This window comes from Pinus tabuliformis, chromosome 4_2 (genome assembly GCF_031772625.1).
Source record: "Pinus tabuliformis cultivar Carrire ecotype Pingquan chromosome 4_2, CPIR1, whole genome shotgun sequence".
Classification (NCBI taxonomy): domain Eukaryota; kingdom Viridiplantae; phylum Streptophyta; class Pinopsida; order Pinales; family Pinaceae; genus Pinus; species Pinus tabuliformis.
The window spans coordinates 787,530,413-787,547,829 of NC_142304.1; the positions used below are offsets into that span (position 1 = coordinate 787,530,413).

At 29.9% G+C, this 17,417-nt stretch overlaps 1 long non-coding RNA gene across 1 annotated transcript in view; it reads right to left on the minus strand.

Moving 5' to 3' along the window:
• The window catches only part of LOC149172011 (uncharacterized), a 335,499-nt gene that overhangs the window by 282,414 nt on the left and 35,668 nt on the right, over window positions 1-17,417 (minus strand). The window contains exon 2 of the long non-coding RNA XR_016259594.1: window positions 4,292-4,555. This is a non-coding gene — a long non-coding RNA (uncharacterized LOC149172011). The remainder of the gene's footprint in view (window positions 1-4,291; window positions 4,556-17,417) is intronic.

The following is a 17,417-nucleotide window of genomic DNA, read 5'->3' on the forward strand; positions in this document are numbered from 1 at the left end:
TATTCAATAGGAAATTGATTAAAGTATTGGTTGTCTGCAGGTCGAACCGGAAGGCGAGGTCCTGGTCGAACCACAGAGCATTCTCGACCGGAGAGAAGTGCGGCTGCGGAAACGGGTTATTACCCAAATTAAAGTGTTGTGGCAGCACTATGGCCCTGAGGAGGCTACATGGGAAGACGAGGAACTTTTTAGAAAGGCTTACCCGAATTTATTTAACGGAAATAGACATCGGGACGATGTCCAATCCCAGGGGGGGGAGATGTAATGACCCCGGTAACTTGTAATTCTGGATAATTACTGTGGTGAAAACTGTATGAGTGGTAACTTGTTATTACTTAATGACATTGTTAATTTTGAAAGTGAATATAATAGACTATTTTGCATATGTGTATTGATGAAATGCTGGCAGCCTCCAAAAGGAGGATTTTCTATTAAAAGAAAATAAAATCAGTTATGAAACTGAAAAACAACTGCCTCTCACCCAAGGAAAGGTCCTGGGAGGAAAACCTCTGGGCTGTTGATGAACAGGCAGAGAGAAGAGTTTTCCAGAGAGAGAGAGCAGAGTGAGAAAGGAGGTTAAGTCTGGTAGTGACCAGATAACCCAGCACAGTAGTGCATGAGTCTTGTTGAGGGCTGCAGGCCTGCAAGACGGCTCGGGGGGAGAATCCAGTGAAGTGGATCTCAAGGTTGGGAGGATAAGAGCAAAATCATTGCAGGTGATTCCCTGAAGAAGGCACAACGGTAGCAGATTACAGGTATGTATTCTTAAATAACTCTGACTTGAGCAGCAGGCGAAATGGCACACAGACCGGTTCAGGTATTTATGTTCTTTATCTGGTTATTTGCTGCAGTTAATTATTAATCTTGCTAGACATTAAACAGCGATAGTGGAGCTGTCATATAGGGTTAATACATATAGTCTATCTGCAGAACTGGTTTGGAATTGACATTACTGTATGAGTCACAAAGATACTTTATGGAAACCATAGAATAGGGCCGAGGGCCTTTGATAAAACAATAACTCAGTGAAAACAAAGTATCTGGAACGGCCGTAAGGGTTATGCTCATAGCTCAACCCACGGAACGTTTCACCATAGCAAGTATTATATAATTGTGTAAGATGAACGATAACTATAGCAAGTATTAAATAGCTGTGCAAAAATGATGCGTAACATTACATGCAGGTCAATAATATGAGTCTAGCATGATACAGAAACTGTGGACAGTAAACAGTATGCCTTTACTAGGCTTAAACATCATAAGTTACGTGTATAAAACCTGTGTGTGTGGCAAAGAGGGGTTCGACTTGCATTCATTAAGTTGGCCAAAACAATGTAGGAGACTTTAATTGAATGTGACTTGGCCTATTCAAGAAATCCCAAAAACCCTTGCGACAGGAGAACCCTCATCAGAGGAAGTAAAAACCACCTAACAGTCTCAAACGAATTTTGTATCTAATGAAACAACAACAAATAAAAGAGAACTTAACATTCGAAATGGAGAACCATTAATAGATTAATTCTTTCAGTCAAGTACCTTGTGTGAACCATACTAGCATTCTTAACATCGAATTTTCTAATTCTCAGCACAACAATAGTAACAAATAAGTAAACACATAATTATATCTGAACACAAACATTAACATCGAATTTTCTAATTCTCAGCACAGGATTAATATCAAATAAGTAAACATATAATTATATCTGAACACAAACATTGCACCAGAATAGGCATGTTGATGACATACACAAGCAAACCCTTGGTTGCATGCCTAAAAATAGGAAACTGTGCTATACAAAAATCAGAGTGCATTTCTTAGGAAAATTATCTTCTCAGAGTGCAATACAGTAAATATAGTAACATGCAGAGCTAACTAGGGTCTGCCCGAAAGCATACTAAGCCCCAAGAACTCAGGAATCAGTCTTCGGACACCTCGATGGACAATAGACTCATTAGATTTAAATATCCATCAAACCCTTGAATGCAACGGAATGGAGTACCCAGCAACAGCGCGGAGCTGTTCGGCCATCTCCTCTTCTCATACATTCAACAATGGAAATCTAGGAGCTAGGAGGTAGTGCACCTAAAAGAGACAAAACACGCAGATTTCCAGCAACCCAGAAAACTGTGGTTGTTGCTTATCCGAGAAGCTGCGAGCGGAGGGGTTTGACTAGAAGCACAACTCTCTGTTCGGAGAAGTAGCTGATTCCTCTATTGATACACATGTAAGAAAACACCATAACCATTTAGCATTGAGAAGGGAAACATTGTATCAATAACGGATATTGTGCCTAAGGAAATTTAAATTATCTCAGATTACCTTGCCATCATCTGGGAGTTGAAGCGCGAGAATGAACTCGTGGCTGTGCAGAGGAGACCATGCATCGAGTTTCCAGCCCTGTGCCGCAGGTAGATCCAGCACCATGTAAGGCATGGAGAAAGGCGGAATGGAGTCCCGGGAGCAAAAGAAAAACAGAAAGGAAAACAAAACAGTCGATTGAAGGCTTGAACCCAAATGAAGACAAGGCTGACCGTCAGATCTTCACACCCATTTTCCTCCGTCGATGCAATGCCGAGCCCAAGGAGAACCACTGCAGAGATAGACCCTGCTCGTGCCACGTACCATGGCAGAGCAGGACATTGAAAACATAACCAATAAAAAATCACCGTTTTTGATAAGGTAGATAGCTGGAATAAGGTAAGGGTTGACACCTGTGTACCATCCACGTTGTGATTAGGTTAATCACATGGGATAGTACTTCAACCATAAAGTTTGACACCTGTAAACTGACCCGTATTAACCATTCCCAAAACTTGAATTAAATGGTTAATCCGTAAATGTCATATCCACCATAGCATTTACCGCAATGTAAATAATTTTTTTTTTATATATGTATTTTACTATGTTTAATATATGCATTTTACTATGTTTAATTGTTTAGAGCTTTTACATATATATATTGAAAAGTGATTTGAAATTTAGGAAAAACATATATATATATATATAAATAACTTCATTTCAAAATCATATATATATATATATATATATATATATATAAAACCAATATTTCAAGTAAAAATATATATATATCAAATCATATATATATATATATATATATAACCAATATTTCAAATCAAAGAAAATATATAATATATATATATATAACCAATATTTCAAATCAAAAATATATATATATATATATATATATATATATATATATATTTATTGAAAATCTTAAATTTAAGAAAAACATATATATATATTGAAAATCTGAAATTTAAGAAAAACATATATATATATATATAAATAATTTTATTTGAAAATAATATATATATATATATATATATAATCAATATTTCAAACAAAAGAAAATACATATATATATATAACCAATAAATATATATATATATATATATAATTGATTTGAAATTTAAAAATTGAAAAAAAAACCATAAAGTTAACTAAACCCTAAAATTAACTTTAATTATTATTATTTGAAAATTATATATATATATATATATAACCAATATTTCACATAAAAGAAAACTAACATTGATGAATGGATGAAGTTAACTTTATTTATTATCACCAATATTTCAAATAAAAGAAAACCAACCTTGATGAATGGATAAAGTTAACTAAAGAAAATTATGAGAATCTCTTATTTTAAATGTACTCGTAAATTTCACATGATCATGCCGGAGGAGGCCGAATCTAAGCTAATGCGAATATCAATTCTATCTAAAAACCTTATCCCCAAACGTCAACAACAAGATAAGATTTGTTGGGTTTCGTGGATTTCTTTGTTTTCTTTGTTTTAGCTAAGATTTGTTGGGTTTCGTGGATTTCTTTGTTTTAGCTGACCGACATCAGGATTAATGGATGTGTGTGAAAGGTTAATGGATGTGTGAATTCCTGCAGGTAAGAAGAAATTATAATTCTCAGATGACAACAAAAAACAGAGCGATGATCCTTGCAACGAAATGAAACTTATCACTTACAGCGGTAAGTTAAGCCACTAATTTTTCATAGAAAGCAGAAAGCATAAATACCCTTGCAAATAGAAATAGAAACAGTCTTCAATAGAAACAGTGTCTTCAAGATTGCAAAATGCAAAATGATTTTTTCAGGTTGGGTGGGGTGGTGAAACCTGAAGCATAGCTACCAGCATATCAACCAGCAACTGTTCCAGCTATCCATTAAAGCGATCCCATGAGATCCCATGTGTTCAAGACAGATCCATATTTACTATATTTTTCAGTATATTGATACCAATTGCGGTGGTGAAACCTGAAGCATGTGCGGTGGTGAAACCTGAAGCATATCTACCATCAGCGATCCCATTGCAGATTAAGTTGCAAAACTACCAGCAACTGTTCCAACGAAGCTCCTAAAGCTGCAGATTAAGTTGCAAAACTACCTGCAACTGTTCCAACGAAGCTCCTAAAGCTCCTATGTGTTAGGAGCTCCTATGTGTTGGCTGTGTTGGCAGATGTCACAGACGCCTTATGCCAGGTCCCTTTGTGCTAGCAGATGTCACAAAGAAGTAGTCACCTATCACAAAAAGGGGCAGATGTCACAAATACTAGCAAATACGAGTATAGCAGATGTCACAAAGAAGTAGTCACCTATCACAAAAACAGGCAGATGTCACAAATACTAGTAGATATGAGATATGAAAAAATAATATATATTAAATGCTACAGAATTAATGCTAACATTAATTCAATTGTTAGATGTCACAAATACTAGCGAATACGAGCAGATATGAAAAAATAATAAATATTAAATGCTCCAGAATTAATGCTAACATTAATTCATATTAATTCAATTGTTAGTTTATGAAAACTAAACTAATGAATATAACTTATGTTTTTGCCTATAAGATAGTGAAGGAGCTTGCAGTGTAAAATATAAGGAGCTTGATTACAAGCTTTGGTTATTTGTTAACGTCCTTCTTGCAGTGTAAAATATACTGAGCTTGATTACAAACTTTGGTTATTTGTTAACGTTAAGTTGCTAAACTAATGCTTACACCCGACATTTCGATTACTATAGTCCCTGTTGAACTAATGCTTACACCCGATATTTCGATCACTGGGTCCTGGCCATTGCCAGATGACAGGGACTAATAAAATTAAAAATTAAAAAATTGAACCCGACATTTCGATTACTATAGTCCCTGCTGAACTAATGCTTCCACCCGATATTATTTCGATCACTGATCCCTGTGATCCCTGGCCATTGCGAGATGGCAGGGACTAATAAAATAAAAAATTTAAAAATGGAACCCGACATTTCGATTACTATAGTCCCTGCTGAACTAATGGTTACACCGGATATTTCGATCACTGGGTCCCTGGCCATTGCCAGATGGCAGGGACTAATAAAGTTAAAAATTTAAAAATTGAAATGAATGATGATGAAGTATGGACATTGTATTTTTATGGGTCAAAATCAAAGGAAGGTGTTTGTGATGGTTACTTATTACTCCTTTGGGTCCTTGGCCATTGCCAGATGGCAGGGACTAATAAAATTAAAAATTGAAAAATTGAAAATGAATGATGATGAAGTATGGACATTGTATTTTTATGGGTCAAAATCAAAGGAAGGTGTTTGTGATGGTTACTTATTACTCAATCCGAAGGGAAATAAATTTTTCATTGCTTGTAGGGTAGAATTTAATTTCACTAATAACATCACAAAGTACCAAGCTCTCATCGAAGCACTCAGAAAAACTATTGATATGAATGTTAAGATTTAAAAATTGAAAATGATTTGAAATTTAAAAATTGAAAAAAAACATAAAGTTAACTTTAATGATTTGAAATTTAAAAATTGGAAAAAAACCATAAAGTTAACTTTATTCATTAAAAGAAAACCAACCTTGATGAATGGATAAGGTTAACTTTATTTATTATCATTTGATTTAAATTTAAAAATTGAAAAAAAAAACCATAAAATTAACTTTATTCATGAAAAGAAAACGAACCTTAATGAATGGATAAAGTTAACTTTATTTATTATCATTTGATTTAAATTGAAAAATTGAAAAGAACCATGAAGTTAACTTTATTCATGAAAAGAAAACCAACCTTGATGAAGGGACATCAAGGGATAAAGTTAACTTTATTTATTATCATTTGATTTGAAAATCAAATAAAGTAAAAAATTGAAAATGATTTGAAATTTAAAAATTGAAAAAAAACCCTAAAGTTATATTTGAAAATCATATATATATATATGAACCAATATTTCAAATAAATGAAATTTAAAATTTGAATAAAACCACAAAGTTAACTTTATTCATTATCATTTGAAAAATCATATATATATATATATATAACCAATATTTCACATAAGTGAAATTTAAAAATTGAATAAAACCATAAAAATTGAAAAAAAAAAAAAAAAAGTTAACTTTATTCATTATCATTTAAAAAATATATATATATAACCAATATTTCAAATGAAATTTAAAAATTGAATAAAACCAATCTTGATGTAAATAAATGAAATTTAAAAATTGAATAAAACCAACTTGGATGTGATAAAGTTAGCTTTATTCATTGATAAATATTTGATTGTCATTTTGAATAAAGTTAATTTTAATTTTTTTTTATTTTTCAATTTTAAAATTTCATTCCTTCAAAATATTTTAAATTCCATTTATTAAATAAAATTTAACTTGAGTTATTGATCAATATTTTAAATTTCATTTTTTAAATAAAATTGAACTTTATTTTAAATTTCATTTTTTAAATAAAATTGAACTTTATTTATTCATCAATATTTTAAATTTGAATAAAGTTAATTTTTTTTTTATTTTTTTTTCCAATTTTTAAATTACATTCCTTTAAAATATTTTAAATTTCATTTATTAAATGAAATTTAACTTTATTCATTGATCAATATTTGATTGTCTTTTTGGATAAAGCTAAATTTAAAATATTTTAAATTTCATTTATTAAATAAAATTTAACTTTATTCATTGATCAATATTTGATTGTCTTTTTGGATAAAGCTAAATTTGTTTTTTCAATTTGAATTGAAATGTGATAAAGTTAGCTTTATTCATTGATAAATATTTTGATTGTCATTTTGAATAAAGTTAATTTTAATTTTTTTTATTTTTTTTTTCAATTTTAAAATTTCATTCCTTCAAAATATTTTAAATTCCATTTATTAAATAAAATTTAACTTGAATTATTGATCAATATTTTAAATTTCATTTTTTAAATAAAATTGAACTTTATTTATTCATCAATATTTTAAATTTGAATAAAGTTAAATTTTTTTTTTTTTTTTCAATTTTTAAATTACATTCCTTTAAAATATTTTAAATTTCATTTATTAAATAAAATTTAACTTTATTCATTGATGAATATTTGATTGTCTTTTTGGATAAAGCTAAATTTGTTTTTTCAATTTGAATTGAAATGTGATAAAGTTAGCTTTATTCATTGATAAATATTTGATTGTCATTTTGAATAAAGTTAATTTTAATTTATTTTATTTTTTTTCAATTTTAAAATTTTATTCCTTCAAAATATTTTAAATTCCATTTATTAAATAAAATTTAACTTGAGTTATTGATCAATATTTTAAATTTCATTTTTTAAATAAAATTGAATTTTATTTATTCATCAATATTTTAAATTTGAATAAAGTTAATTTCTTTTTTTTAATTTTTCAATTTTTAAATTACATTCCTTTAAAATATTTTAAATTTCATTTATTAAATAAAATTTAACTTTATTCATTGATCAATATTTGATTGTCTTTTTGGATAAAGCTAAATTTGTTTTTTCAATTTGAATTGAAATGTGATAAAGTTAGCTTTATTCATTGATAAATATTTGATTGTCATTTTGAATAAAGTTAATTTTAATTTTCTTTTTATTTTTCAATTTTAAAATTTCATTCCTTCAAAATATTTTAAATTCCATTTATTAAATAAAATTTAACTTGAGTTATTGATCAATATTTTAAATTTCATTTTTTAAATAAAATTGAACTTTATTTATTCATCAATATTGTAAATTTGAATAAAGTTAAATTTGTTTTTTTTAATTTTTCAATTTTTAAATTACATTCCTTTAAAATATTTTAAATTTCATTTATTAAATAAAATTTAACTTTATTCATTGATCAATATTGGATTTTCTTTTTGGATAAAGCTAAATTTGTTTTTTCAATTTGAATTGAAATATTTCAAATTTCATTTATTAAATGAAATTTATTTGAATTTTGGTTTACTGCCCTTCCCTGGTATTTTGTAATGATGTTTTTTAACATTCATACGAGACGTGAACTCTATGCTCAGCTTCTCAACCCTGAGAGATGAACAAGACGTGAACTCTTATGTTCAGCCTCTCAAGCAGTCAGGGTTGTTTTTCGATGCGCTGCAGTGTTGGACGGTTTATAATGGCTCTCTATGGAGTTGACATTATTATAATTTTATTATTCCTTGGAGAAACACTAAACTCCATTGGAGTACTAAGTATTACAATTGGAGACAAATAGCATAACTGCATTACCTAGTTTTAAGGAGAAGAATATTACATTGCGTAATCGCAACCAGGATTTGAATCTAGGTCATCATACAAGCAACGATTATACCACTACCACAGTTCAACTGAACATAGAAACAAACTCTTAAACTATAAAAGAGAAGTCCATTAAATTATGACAGAATTTTATTTTTTCTTTTGATGGGGAGACAAGATACTAATCACAAGATCACACTCTTCAAATTTAACGATCTTTTATTTGTATTTTTTTTGACAAAGCTTTCTTTGACTCTTGATGAACACCTGACTAGAAACACCATGGGGATGAACAGAGACTGGAGTCTGGAATAGTCTAGATATAGAACTTCGGATTGCGTTGCTTAGAATTTTGAAGTGACATTGGTTCGTTGGTTGCTTACAACCATGTGATTTTGAAGTTCCAGGTAAGTTGGAATTGGAATTAGATAAAAAGGAAAATGTGTTATTTTAAATAATATAAAATTGAAATAATATATTTAACAATTATATGGTTTTAATTAGTGATTTTGAGGTGGCTTTATATATTTGGTGAATAATAAGTTGTAATTTTAAAATTAAAATATTATTTTATTTTATTTTATTTTATTTTGTAAATTAAATAATTTTCCTATTTTATTTTGAATGAATATAAATAATAAGAAATTGTATGTTTTCATAGTTATTCATATTGGGAGAACATTTCGGATGAAACTATCTAAATGATTTTATATCTTGTTCAACTTTTAGGGTGGACTCTCCACCCATCATTAGGAACTGAGAATTTGAGTGATCACAAAGGACCACTATGTATTCATTTATAGAAGAAAGATTTATATATTCATTTATAGAAGAAAGATTTAGAATTAGCCATTAAATGATAATATTACTAGCAATTGTCCCTAAAGGTGTAAAGATACACACAAGGAATTGAACATCCCTATGATGTTAGGGAAAAAATGATGCAAAAAAGGAAAGATAAGAACCTAAAGGGTGGAGGATGGAGGGGAAGAAATGTGTTCAAGCTTGCAATAGTCTCACACTTGTGCAGATGCCTGAATGTTGCTCGAACCACCTGAGTAAATCATTTTTTTTTTCCAATCATACCACTATGCAAAATCTTATATACATATTATATCCAAGTGATAATGTGCAAGATAATGAGGAGAAACATTACCATAAGATAATGAGGAGAAACATTACCATAGGTCTCTCGGGCACTCACACAAAAAAAAATGTAATTGCACAAAGGAAATGACTAAAGTCAGTGTGTGTTGATAATGAGATTAAATAAAGAGCATCTTTCACTCAATTGACCTTTTCAAGATATTATGCAATCTACATAAAGAAGGGGGTTTGTTTTAGAATTTTAGCTATCTTATTTTAAAAATTTTAAATTAATTTGGACTCATTTTTCTCTAGCCACTAATTTCAATTTTAAATTTAAATTTAAATTTTGTCTAGAAAAGATTTGTTGGAATTGCAAATTTATGTGGTGTAGTTTACACAATCCAAGTGTCCAAGTAAACTTTCAAAGCATTGTATCCATTTATGTATTCAAAAATAAAGTTTTAAAAATGAAAAGTTACAGATGTTATATGCATATATAGAACCAATGTAGATCCATTTTGAGGAGGATTAAATCTCTTGAAGTGCATATTTTTTTAAGTTTTGCACTCTAAAAGAGGTCCCATAGGCTATCTTTAGCCTTATGGACTTTAAATGTTTCTTTTTTTGTCAATAATTAAGGTTTCCCATTTTGAAGAGGATTAAATCTCTTGAAGTGCATATTTTTTTTCAGGTTTTACACTCTAAAAGAGGTCCCATAGGTTATCTTTAGCCTTATGGACATTAAAATTTTATTTTTTTCTCCTCTTTCCAAAGTAATTGTTGTTTCCTTTGCACAACTTGTGCCGGTCCCACAATAATGAGTGTCCATGTGAGTGAACCATAGTGAAGAAGTTTTATGTCAAGGATGACCATTCCTAAACAAAAAACCAATAACCTCTCATGCTGAACATGATTTAAGGTGGGAATTTATCATAATTATTTAAAGCATTTTTGTGTGGGAGTTATGTTAAAAATTTTGATTTGAAGGAGTACCTACTAAGTATATGATATGCATTTATAGTTTGGAAAATTTTCACATTATTGAATTGTTTACTTTACATATATTTGTTTTGTATGTGGAATGGAAAACCTATAAATCTCAATTTCATATTAACAAAGTATAAATATAAAAGAGAGAAATTTAATATATATATATATATATAACAACATATAGTATGTGTTTTTTTGGTAAAATGTTATAGGTTCAAATTCAAAGACGATATATATATATATATATATAAACTTTAAATGAAAAAAATTCATATATCAATTTAATATCTCATTTATCCATAATCTTAAAATTAAATTATTATTATTATTATTCTTTTTCAAAACATTAAAACTATCTAAATAATAAATTTAATTTTAATTTAGATATTAAAAATTAATTAAATATATTTATCCCTACTTTCTTGTGAGAATTCTTAATAATTTTTTTTTTATTATTTTTAAAGTTAATGACAATTTTGTTAAAATTCTCATCATCTAATAAAATGTCTATTTTTTATAATTATATTAATTTAATTTAATTTTCAAAGGCTTTTTATTTCAACTTAGACATTTTTTATTTTTAAAATTAATGAAAATTTTGTTAAATTTCTCATCATGTAATAAAATATTTATTTTTTTAAATTATATTAATTTAATTTAGTTATATATATATATATATATATATATATATATATATATATATATATTAAAATTATATCTATTGTTAGGTTGCACTGACTTTTAATAAATTTAAAAAATTACATTCGGCACCAATTTCCTAGCGATTTGAGATTATTCCAATTGTAATAAGTTTCTCCATGATAAGTTCCTTATTATTTATAGTCGTTTATATATATCTATATATATATATATATATATATATATATATATATATATATATATATATATATATATATAATTATTTAGCAAAATGGTCCATTACTTTTAATAAATTTAAAAAATTATATTTGTGCCACGTGACTCCCCACCTACCAATTTCCTAGGGATTTGAGATTATTTCAATTCTAATAAGTTCTTCCATGATAAGTTCCTCATTATTATTTATAACATTCATTTATATATAAGCAAATTTTATTTAGCAAAACCGTCCATTTTACAATAAGATGTGTAGTTCCTTTTTTGTTTTCTTATGTTAAAGTTGACTAATGTCAAAAAAACAAATGAACAAATGTCAAATGGAGATGAAAAAGGAACAAATAGAAAAATGTCAAATGGAGATGAAAAAGGAACAAACAAACAAATTTCAAATGGGGATGAAAAAGGTAGATAATGCCTAGCCTGACCAATTTGATGAAAAAGAGGTAGACAATCACTAGCCTAACCAATTTCAAAAATGGACACCGTTAGTGTACAAACAATAAACTAGTCGTTAAAGAATAATATTATTAGGAATAATATTATTAAGATAATAAAATAGTCATTAAAAATAAATAAATCAAATAAAATAGAGGAACAACGCGGAAGAGAATCATAGGGGATTATTAGGACTCTATTAGGATTAATCACGGGGCCCTTCATTGGGGAGAAATATTATATCATGTGTATTCATATTGGGGAATATATATTGAGGAAAATATGACATAATATATTGAGCATATAATAGGGTATAAAGAGTTTTTGTATTGGAAGGTATAAAAATAGAGCTTAAGGTTAATGAAAAAATATAAAGGGGTATAAAAATGTTAATGAAAAAATGGATACTTATAATATCTGGTGAAAGTAGAGGTTTTTTAAATTGGGAAGGTGTACTGGGTGATTATTTATAGGGGATTAAATAATGTGATTTTTAGAGGTATTTTCCAATATGTAGTCAAATTAAGGGTTTTGTTTAATATGTCACGAAGGTGATAAGTCAGAGGTTAAGTGAGTGAAGCCCCATGGGATTAACTTATTAGATGTTGAGGGTCAAATCAAGATAGTTGAAAAATTAAAGGGAGTGCCAATTAAAAAATAACAATAATAATAAATAGAATTAAAAATAAATAGTTTTACTATTAAAATAAAAGGGTTAAACCCCCATATTTACATAATTAATTAATTAAGTAGGGGTAGAGAATTAAGAGGAAAATGAGACTACTAAAAGGATTAAATTAATAGTAAGAGTGAAGTCCAGATATTTAAATACATTGATTAATTAAAGGGATGCAAATTAAAAGGAAATTGAAGTTAATACTAATAATAATAAAGAGGACAACGTAAATTTAGATAGCATTAAATAGCAATTGTACCTGATGTTTCAAAGAGAATGCCATAAGTATTGAAGAAAATGTTACTAGGTTCGGTATTTATACATGTAATTTTGATCTTCATACTTGTAAAGAAAAGAAATATTATTTTTGTAAATTATAAGAATGAGTTTCTTGCTCATTCCATATTTCAAGGAAATTCAAAGAGTCAAAGACATGTGCAAAGAGATCTTCTTGAGGATATGTGTAATATATACAAGTCTATAAGCCCTCCAAATACAAGCACAACCCTCTTGAAGAAGGAAGAAATCTAAACTTTACATATCATAGTCATGTCAATGTGCAAATGAATAAAAATGTCAAGTCGGCTCACAAAAGAAGACACAACACTTCACACTGACATGTCGACTCAAATACATAGACATAACTACTACATATATGCAGTTGAAGTCACCACAAAAAGATAGAAAATTCACACAAGCCTCTGTAATTTTGGATGGGTGCAAGAAACCCTGAATCTTAGACAAGCTATAGTGGTACAGGAACCTCGAATAACGGAAACAGTTCAATGATTTGTATGAAGGAAGACTACAATAGTTTTGGATGGGTATTGCAGTGACATATTTGAAGTCTTGACCCAGTTAAAAGGTCACAACTATACAGCCTTGACATAGTTGCATAATTCCATGCAAGGAGAGAATGGTTATAGTCATAGTCATAGTCATAGTCATAGTCTCATCATACACATTGGAAGAATAATTGTGTCTCAACATACACAGTCATGATGAAATCATGACCTTGGTGGTATTCCAATGAAGATATCATTGTTGTAACAATGATACAACAGTGATCTCAGTGCAACGCTCATTCATATGAAGATCTCGTTGTGATGTTGAAAATCTCGATGAAGGAACAGTAATAATGCAATAAGAATTAAGATATCAGATGGCTTCAATGGTGTAGCATAATGATGACCGCAGCAGTGACAACAAAGAGGGTTGATGTCTTGGTCTTGGAATGGCATAATAGGTCAAGGGTCATGGTCTTGGTATTCGTCAATTGGAATCTCTATAAGAATAATTTTGTACAAATTTTCTTCTCCAAGGAGAGGTTTTAGCCCTGGTAGAAAGCGAAAATCTTGTGTTCTTGTCTCTTTTTTTTTGGTAACTATTTGATGAATATAAGAAGACATATTCTAATAATAACAAGTGAAGATTATGCTAAGAAGAAAAATTAAAATACCTCACAAATAGTTATCATGTTAAGAAGAATCTCATTAACTCCATGCCCTAGATTCTTCAACATGGTATCAGAGCTATGGTTGCAGTCTAAGGAAGGGCAGAAAAGAGACATACAAGGATTAGTCTTCAAAGGTTTTGTCAAGATTGAAGGAAAACATCTACAACAATATGTGAAGTATCAACTTCAATAATTACAATCATGCACCCAAATCATGTTCAGTTCGATGGAGTATATCAGTACCATTCCTGGGATCCTCACTTCTTGATCACTGAACCTTCTCTATGAAATAAAAGAAATTCTTCACATAAATTACAGACTCAAGTATATATATGGAAGAATTGAACCAAGGACTGCCTCTCACAATCCATATTATACCATTGTCTCAATCTAGCTACTACAACAAGGTATTTTCGGTGATAAGGTAGTTTCTCTATACAATACCTCTTTACACAAAGACATCATTGTCTCGGTACTATGTCATAACAACATACTTGTAATAGTCTCAAATCTTTAACAACATGATGCTTAGATCAGAACATAGGTGTCCCTATATCACTATCATAGTTTGGATAATGCTCAATGTAGGTGTTTGTTGATGCACTCCAAGGAACACCGAGTGTGATAAAGTCCACTTGTGGGATAGTAGTATCACTAGCATGTCAACAATGTTCTCAAATACCTTAAATATGAATTGAGAGTCAAGATGATCTCAAAGTCACGAAGAAGTTTTGGTGATGTCAATATCACAAATGTCATGGTGCTAGAAGGTCTCCAAGGAAGTCTTGATAAAAGGATACTAGTGGTTCATGATGGGCAACTCAAGCAAAGGAAGCATTAAGGTGAAGATCTCCTCTTCACATGCCAAGTAAGTATCTTTCATGTTTAATCAATTTTTTGGTTTAATGACTTGGTTTTGCAAGGAAATAGAATAAGGAGGATTGTCATAATCCTCATAGAAAAGAGAAGTCATTAATGTCTATGGAAAGGTCTCTGAAGGTCAAGCAATGCTTGAATGCATCAAGAGACTCATAGGATTTGTATGAAATCACTCAAAAGTACTCGAATGCCTATGGAGTAGAAGAGGAAACATAAAGAGAGATATATGAAATAATAGAAGATATATTCTTTGAAATTCTATTAAAGGAGGTCATATCACTTAGATCTACACAAAAGTAAAGGTATCAAAGAACAAAGGAATATTTTCATGAGATATCAATTGAGAGATTTAGGGAAAATGATAAGAAGAAGGTTACCTCATTCAACAATATGTGGTCTATATGCTAGATAGAGAAGTACATTATAGTATAAGATTCAATGCTATGAAAATAATGTGGATAGAAGCTCATATCACCAGAAAGATGAAGGAAGATGAAGAAACGGGCCAAAGAAAGAGGGAGAAACAAATCTCTCACAAAAAGGGATCCTATCATAAGCTCCTAAATCTTCAAATATGACCATCATATTAAGATGCATTGTGGCATCATGAAGGTACTAGAAGCAATGGCTCATGGCATCACCATGGGAATCATGAAGAACAAAATCCATGGAAATCAAACATGAAGGAAATAACTCTTTGGAACCTCATTGGACATTGAATAAAAGGAATAATTCATCCCATATAGGTCTCATCATACATCAAGTCAAAATGGAAACATCTGCCAGATAAGGATATACAAGATCCTCAAGATTCTTTGATCTAGAGAAGAAGCAAGTGTTTCATCAAGAACTCCATCTTGTGGAATTCATGGATGATGTTATGATGATATAAGAAAATAAGAAGATCAAGGGTTTGAAGACACTTCAATCAAGGAAGTTGTTGGAAGAAGACTAGATGACCTAATGGTAAAATGAGGTATGTATGCTTGTATTTAATTTTATAATGTCATGTCTTATGGTTGCAAGTAATATATATCATCACCTCTATCTTAAGAAGCATGATCAAAGGAAAATGATTTCCTCCTTTGAAAATATGCAAAAATTCATAAGTCACACTAGATGAAATAAACATAATATAAAGTATGAGCTATTTGACTACGATTACAAAACTTTGCTTAGAAACCCTTTAGAATGAAATGTGTCCGGAAGGAAGAGATTGTGATGTATACAACCATGATGAAGGAAATCAACATCCAAAATACCAAGAAGAGTTGACTAGGAAATCTCCTGGAAAGATATGAAGACTCTGATGAAAGTCTAAAAAAATGGAGACCCTTGACAATAGATATATTTGGGAAATGTGCCAATAAGTATGCAGGATGATGATACCTACTGAAAGGATGTCATGATAGAAAGCCATCTCATAAGGTATGATTTGATTTAATATTATGCCTTGATTTCTTGAATAATGTCTGGATGAGTTCATGCAGGGCTACTGGAACAAGAATTATAAACACAAGAACAACTCACATTCATGTGGTGGATGGAAATTCCTGAAAGAAGCATGAAGAGAAAGAAGTATCTAGAAGAAGAAGTTTCCAAAAATGTTCCAAGAAGGGCACTTTCCATGAAGAAAGGAATGAAATGACGAACCAAGAAGGAAAATGATTGATGGCTAATTGTAGAAATTTCATTGTAGATCACCCGATAATGCAATGTAACTAAAGAAAAATACTTGATCTACTTCTACACACAAACTTGCGGAAGCTTAATCGATTTTGAGCAAGATCAAATAGGACACATATAACAGATGAAGAAGAAACCAATCACACATGAAACATAGAAGAATACTTTGGGGAAATCCTCAACTAAAAACCCTGATCTCAATATTATCGTACAAGTGGAAATATATCAGGGTTACACAAAGCTTTATCTCACAAGCTATCCAATTATCAGTACAATCCCTCACTGTTGCTCATAGACAGAATAGACAACACATATGCCTTCCTTTATTCCTCCATGCCTCCTATTTCCTTGTGCGGTTTCTTCTAAGTCCTCAAGCTACCACCTGTGTGTAATTACCTCACACACTACTCACTAAAGTAAAAAATAACTATGCAATCCTCAAGGAAATAGTTCCTTCTGCATGTAAGAGATATCCTCAAGGGAATATTCCTGCAACTGATAGTACATTTTCCCATCCTTTGATCTGAACTAGGTCTCTGTCTGAACTGACATGCATGAGTTATTTATGCGAGAATATTAAGTTATCTGAAGTAAACTAGTTGCATGCATGCATGCATTGAATAACTGAACTCCACAATCAGTTCCACAAACTATTTGAACTAATCTAACTAGACTTAACTCAATTAACTGAGCTAACTAATTACAACTCAAATTATAACTGATTCTGATCTCCTTAATTAAGGGATAACTTCCTCAATCAAAGGGATAATTATTGCA